This window comes from Hyla sarda, chromosome 1, assembly GCF_029499605.1.
Source record: "Hyla sarda isolate aHylSar1 chromosome 1, aHylSar1.hap1, whole genome shotgun sequence".
Taxonomy (NCBI): domain Eukaryota; kingdom Metazoa; phylum Chordata; class Amphibia; order Anura; family Hylidae; genus Hyla; species Hyla sarda.
In genome coordinates, this window is record NC_079189.1 from 607840163 (window position 1) to 607847662 (window position 7500).

The window sequence follows — 7500 nt, forward strand, 5'->3', positions numbered from 1 at the left end:
CAAACCAGAGTATGTATGTTACTGATGGGCAGAGCTAGTCACTGACCACTGTGCTGCCCGAACACAAACCAGAGTATGTATGTTACTGATAGGCAGAGCTAGTCACTGACCACTGTGCTGCCCGAACACAAACCAGAGTATGTATGTTACTGATGGGCGGAGCTAGTCACTGACCACTGTGCTGCCCGAACTCAAACCAGAGTATGTATGTTACTGATGGGCGGAGCTAGTCACTGACCACTGTGCTGCCCGGACACATGGATGTTACTGATGGGCTCCTTACTAGGGTTGCCACCCTGCCGGTATTTTACCGGCACAGCCGGTATTTTCATCTACATTCCAGGCTGTGCCGGTAAGTTTGGATGAAAAATACCGGCCATGCAATGGCCGGTATTTTTCATTCCCTGACAGGGGCGGACTGAGCAGCATACCCAGAAGAGCACTGCTTTCATGACCGGCAACTAAATTTTGCCTGTGACCTGCAGGCTGCCACACTACAGTTTCAGCCCCCAACACAAAGCCCACTGACTGTCGGGCCGTACAATGCCCAGGTCTGACACCACCAGCCTGTGACAGGGAGAGCTCTGTGCGATGACAGGAAGAGATTGTACAGTGCTGGGGAGGGGGCTGCACCTCCTGTCTCCTCTCTTCCCCTCCCCCACCTTCCCTCTGCCGTGCAGTCTTACAAGAGGAGGAGAGGCCATGTATCCTGTCTCCCTCTGCTGCGCAGGGCGGGTGAGTGTCTGTGTTTACATGTGTCTGTGCATGTGTCTCTGTGTCTGTGTATATGTGTGTGTGTGTGTGTGTGTGTATATATATATGTGTGTGTGTGTGTGTGTGTGTGTGTGTGTGTGTGTATATATGTATGTGTGTGGGGGGGGGGGAGCTGCCTAATCTGGGGGACAACTATGCTCGTAATCTGGGGGACAACTATACTGATCTGGGGGACAACTATACTGATCTGGGGGACAACTATACTGATCTGGGGGACAACTATACTGATCTGGGGGACAACTATGCTGATCTAGGGGACAACTATGCTCGTAATCTGGGGGACAACTATACTGATCTGGGGGACAACTATACTGATCTGGGGGACAACTATGCTCCTATATATATATGTGTGTGTGTGTGTGGGGGGGGGGGAAGCTGCCTAATCTGGGGGACAACTATACTGATCTGGGGGACAACTATACTGATCTGGGGGACAACTATGCTCCTATATATATATGTGTGTGTGGGGGGGGGGAAGCTGCCTGATCTGGGGGACAACTATACTGATCTGGGGGACCACTATACTGATCTGGGGGACAACTATGCTCATAATCTGGGGGACAACTATGCTGATCTGGGGGACAACTATGCTCGTAATCTGGGGGACAACTACAGTATACTGATCTAGGGGACAACTATACTGATCTGGGGGACAACTATGCTCCTATATATATATGTGTGTGTGTGTGTGTGTGGGGGGGGGGGGGGGGGGAAGCTGCCTAATCTGGGGGACAACTATACTGATCTGGGGGACAACTATACTGATCTGGGGGACAACTATGCTCCTATATATATATGTGTGTGTGTGGGGGGGGGGGGGGAAGCTGCCTGATCTGGGGGACAACTATACTGATCTGGGGGACAACTATGCTCCTATATATATATATGTGTGTGTGTGGGGGGGGGGGGGGGGGAAGCTGCCTGATCTGGGGGACAACTATACTGATCTGGGGGACAACTATACTGATCTGGGGGACAACTATGCTCATAATCTGGGGGACAACTATGCTGATCTGGGGGACAACTATGCTCGTAATCTGGGGGACAACTACAGTATACTGATCTGGGGGACAACTATACTGATCTGGGGGACAACTATGCTCATAATCTGGGGGACAACTATACTGATCTGGGGGACAACTATACTGATCTGGGGGACAACTATACTGATCTGGGGGACAACTATGCTCGTAATGTGGGGGACATCTATGCTGCCTAATCTGGGTTACATCTATGCTGCCTATTCTGGGGGACATCTATGCTGCCTACTCTGGGGGACAACTATGCTCCTAATCTGGGGGACAACTGTGCTCCTAATCTGGGGGACAACTATGCTGCCTAATCTGGGGGACAACTATGCTGCCTAATCTGGGGGACATCTATGCTGCCTAATCTGGGGGACATCTATGCTGCCTAATCTGGGGGACATCTATGCTGCCTAATCTGGGGGACATCTATGCTGCCTAATCTGGGGGACATCTATGCTGCCTAATCTGGGGGACATCTATGCTGCCTAATCTGGGGGACATCTATGCTGCCTAATCTGGGGGACATCTATGCTGCCTAATCTGGGGGACATCTATGCTGCCTAATCTGGGGGACATCTATGCTGCCTAATCTGGGGGACAACTATGCTGATCTGGGGGACAACTATGCTGCCTAATCTGGGGGACAACTATGCTGCCTAATCTGGGGGACAACTATGCTGCCTAATCTGGGGGACAACTATGCTGCCTAATCTGGGGGACATCTATGCTGCCTAATCTGGGGGACATCTATGCTGCCTAATCTGGGGGACATCTATGCTGCCTAATCTGGGGGACATCTATGCTGCCTAATCTGGGGGACATCTATGCTGCCTAATCTGGGGGACATCTATGCTGCCTACTCTGGGGGACAACTATGCTGCCTACTCTGGGGGACAACTATGCTGCCTACTCTGGGGGACAACTGTGCTCCTAATCTGGGGGACATCTATGATGCCTAATCTGGGGGACAACTATGCTGATCTGGGGGACAACTATGCTGATCTGGGGGACAACTATGCTGCCTAATCTGGGGGACAACTATGCTGTCTAATCTGGGTTACATCTATGATGCCTAATCTGGGGGACAACTATGCTGATCTGGGGGACAACTATGCTGCCTAATCTGGGGGACAACTATGCTGCCTAATCTGGGGGACAACTATGCTGCCTAATCTGGGGGACATCTATGTTGCCTAATCTGGGGGACAACTATGCTGCCTAATCTGGGGGACAACTATGCTGCCTAATCTGGGGGACAACTATGCTGCCTAATCTGGGGGACAACTATGCTGCCTAATCTGGGGGACAACTGTGCTCCTAATCTGGGGGACAACTGTGCTCCTAATCTGGGGGACAACTGTGCTCCTAATCTGGGGGACAACTGTGCTCCTAATCTGGGGGACAACTATGCTGCCTAATCTGGGGGACAACTATGCTGCCTAATCTGGGGTACAACTATGCTGCCTGATCTGGGGGACAACTATGCTGCCTGATCTGGGGGACAACTATGCTGCCTAATCTGGGGGACAACTATGCTGCCTAATCTGGGGGACAACTATGCTCCTAATCTGGGGGACATCTATGCTGCCTAATCTGGGGGACATCTATGCTGCCTACTCTGGGGGGACATCTATGCTGCCTACTCTGGGGGACAACTATGCTGCCTACTCTGGGGGACAACTATGCTGCCTACTCTGGGGGACAACTATGCTCCTAATCTGGGGGACAACTGTGCTCCTAATCTGGGGGACAACTGTGCTCCTAATCTGGGGGACAACTGTGCTGCCTAATCTGGGTTACATCTATGATGCCTAATCTGGGGGACAACTATGCTGATCTGGGGGACAACTATGCTGCCTAATCTGGGGGACAACTATGCTGTCTAATCTGGGGGACAACTATGCTGATCTGGGGGACAACTATGCTGATCTGGGGGACAACTATGCTGCCTAATCTGGGGGACATCTATGCTGCCTAATCTGGGGGACATCTATGCTGCCTAATCTGGGGGACATCTATGCTGCCTACTCTGGGGGACATCTATGCTGCCTACTCTGGGGGACAACTATGCTGCCTACTCTGGGGGACAACTATGCTCCTAATCTGGGGGACAACTGTGCTCCTAATCTGGGGGACAACTGTGCTGCCTAATCTGGGTTACATCTATGATGCCTAATCTGGGGGACAACTATGCTGCCTAATCTGGGGGACAACTATGCTGTCTAATCTGGGGGACAACTATGCTGATCTGGGGGACAACTATGCTGCCTAATCTGGGGGACAACTATGCTGCCTAATCTGGGGGACATCTATGTTGCCTAATCTGGGGGACAACTATGCTGCCTAATCTGGGGGACAACTATGCTCCTAATCTGGGGGACAACTGTGCTCCTAATCTGGGGGACAACTGTGCTCCTAATCTGGGGGACAACTGTGCTCCTAATCTGGGGGACAACTGTGCTCCTAATCTGGGGGACAACTGTGCTCCTAATCTGGGGGACAACTGTGCTGCCTAATCTGGGGGACATCTATGCTGCCTAATCTGGGGGACATCTATGCTGCCTAATCTGGGGGACATCTATGCTGCCTAATCTGGGGGACATCTATGCTGCCTAATCTGGGGGACATCTATGCTGCCTAATCTGGGGGACATCTATGCTGCCTAATCTGGGGGACATCTATGCTGCCTAATCTGGGAGACAACTATGCTGCCTAATCTGGGAGACAACTATGCTGCCTAATCTGGGGGACAACTATGCTGCCTAATCTGGGGGACAACTATGCTGCCTAATCTGGGGGACAACTATACTGCCTAATCTGGGGGACATCTATGCTGCCTAATCTGGGGGACATCTATGCTGCCTAATCTGGGGGACATCTATGCTGCCTAATCTGGGGGACAACTATGCTGCCTAATCTGGGGGACAACTATGCTGCCTAATCTGGGGGACAACTGTGCTGCCTAATCTGGGGGACAACTGTGCTGCCTAATCTGGGGGACAACTGTGCTGCCTAATCTGGGGGACAACTGTGCTGCCTAATCTGGGGGACAACTGTGCTGTCTAATCTGGGGGACAACTGTGCTGTCTAATCTGGGGGACAACTGTGCTGCCTAATCTGGGGGACAACTGTGCTGCCTAATCTGGGGGACAACTATGCTGCCTAATCTGGGGGACATCTATGCTGCCTAATCTGGGGGACATCTATGCTGCCTAATCTGGGGGACAACTATGCTGCCTAATCTGGGGGACAACTATGCTGCCTAATCTGGGGGACAACTATGCTGCCTGATCTGGGGGACAACTATGCTGCCTAATCTGGGGGACAACTGTGCTCCTAATCTGGGGGACAACTATGCTGCCTGATCTGGGGGACAACTATGCTGCCTGATCTGGGGGACAACTACCCGGCCCTCCACAATATTTTTAGTTTCTCATGTGGCCCCATGGGATAAATAATTGCCCACCCCATTCCTCCTCAACCCCTGGACATTCCTTAACCTGGAGCCGCCCGGGGAAAGGAGAAAGTGAAGACAAGAGACTGGTGAGACCTCTCTGCAAAATTGTGTATTTAATGCAGTGTTTCCCAACCAGGGTGCCTCCAGCTGTTGCAAAACTATTACTCCCAGCATGCCCAGACAGCCTTTGGCTGTCCGGGCATGCTGGGAGTTGTAGTTTTGCAATAGCTGGAGGCACCCTGGTTGGGAAACACTGATTTAATGTTTTAATGTGTGAAACTATCTGCTGCGCTCTGTATCTAATCCTGTCATGTGCGATACTGTCTGCTGAGCCTGTATATCCAAATCTGTCATGTGGGAATATGAGCCTGTGTATCTAATCCTGTCATGTGCGATACTGCCTGATGAGCCTGTGTATCTAATCCTGTCATGTGTGATACTGTCTGCTGAGCCTGTATATCCACATCTGTCATGTGGGATACTATCTGCTGAGCCTGTGCATCTAATCCTGTCATGTGTGATACTGTCTGCTGAGCCTGTGTATCTAATCCTGTCATGTGTGATACTGTCTACTGAGCCTGTGTATCTAATCCTGTCATGTGTGATACTGTCTGCTGAGCCTGTATATCCAAATCTGTTATGTGGGATACTGTCTGCTGAGCCTGTGTATCTAATCCTGTCATGTGCGATACTGTCTGCTGAGCCTGTATATCCAAATCTGTCATGTGGGAATATGAGCCTGTGTATCTAATCCTGTCATGTGCGATACTGCCTGATGAGCCTGTGTATCTAATCCTGTCATGTGTGATACTGTCTGCTGAGCCTGTATATCCACATCTGTCATGTGGGATACTATCTGCTGAGCCTGTGTATCTAATCCTGTCATGTCTGATACTGTCTGCTGAGCCTGTATATCCAAATCTGTCATGTGGGATACTATCTGCTGAGCCTGTGTATCTAATCCTGTCATGTGTGATACTGTGAGCTGAGCCTGTGTATCTAATCCTGTCATGTGGGATACCATCTGCTGAGCCTGTGCATCTAAATCTGTCATGTGTGATACTGTCTGATTAGCCTGTGTATCTAATCCTGTTATGTGGGATACTATCTGCTGAGCCTGTGCATCTAAATCTGTCATGTGTGATACTGTCTGATTAGCCTGTTTATCTGACGTTGCGCAGGGGGACGTCACTCGTCATCAGAGAGAGCCAGCGTTGCTGTCGCGCACCACCACTACCGCCGCCGCCGGCATAAATTGGGTTTTGGTAGGTATTCTCTAAATGTAAATTTTTTGTGCGATATAGGAAAATTCCCCCCACATATATATTGTATCCCTCCAATCCCCTATGCCATTTCTTAAACCCCCCTCCCATCCCCCGTGCCATTTCTTAAACCCCTGATCCCTCAGCCCCTGTGCAATCTGGCCCCTCCCCTTTTGTAGCTCCACCCCCACAGCCACACCCATGACCGGTATTTTTCTGAGGGAAAGGTGGCAACAGATGATGTCCTGGGTGGGATCTGAACCTGGGAGCCCAGACTGCAGACTAGTCACTGACCAACGTGCTGCCCGAACACAAACCAGGCTGCAAACTCAGAGACAGCCTGGAGCAAAGAGGAGCCTTTCTAGTTGAATTCAGCTCCATTGTAGTTAGGCCCCGTCCCCGGTGTGACATCAGACACCAGCTGAGGGGTTTCAAACAGGCTAACTTTATAAACTGCAAACACACAGATCAGTGAGGAGTATGGAGCAGACATACTGTACATAGAAGCAGCTGTACAGAAGCAGCGGCACAGAGTATACAGAGCACAAAGAGAAGCAGCGGCACAGAGTATACAGAGCACAAAGAGAAGCAGCGGCACAGAGTATACAGAGCACAAAGAGAAGCAGCGGCACAGAGTATACAGAGCACAAAGAGAAGCAGCGGCACAGAGTATACAGAGCACAAAGAGAAGCAGCGGCACAGAGTATACAGAGCACAAAGAGAAGCAGCGGCACAGAGTATACAGAGCACAAAGAGAAGCAGCGGCACAGAGTATACAGAGCACAAAGAGAAGCAGCGGCACAGAGTATACAGAGCACAAAGAGAAGCAGCGGCACAGAGTATACAGAGCACAAAGAGAAGCAGCGGCACAGAGTATACAGAGCACAAAGAGAAGCAGCGGCACAGAGTATACAGAGCACAAAGAGAAGCAGCGGCACAGAGTATACAGAGCACAAAGAGAAGCAGCGGCACAGAGTAT

The 7500-nt window shown here is 50.8% G+C and overlaps 1 protein-coding gene across 1 annotated transcript in view; it reads right to left on the minus strand.

Annotated features, from left to right (window-relative positions):
• Positions 1-7500, minus strand: part of LOC130299357 (zinc finger protein 615-like) — a 68651-nt gene that overhangs the window by 55648 nt on the left and 5503 nt on the right. The gene's annotated exons all lie outside the window — the stretch shown is intronic.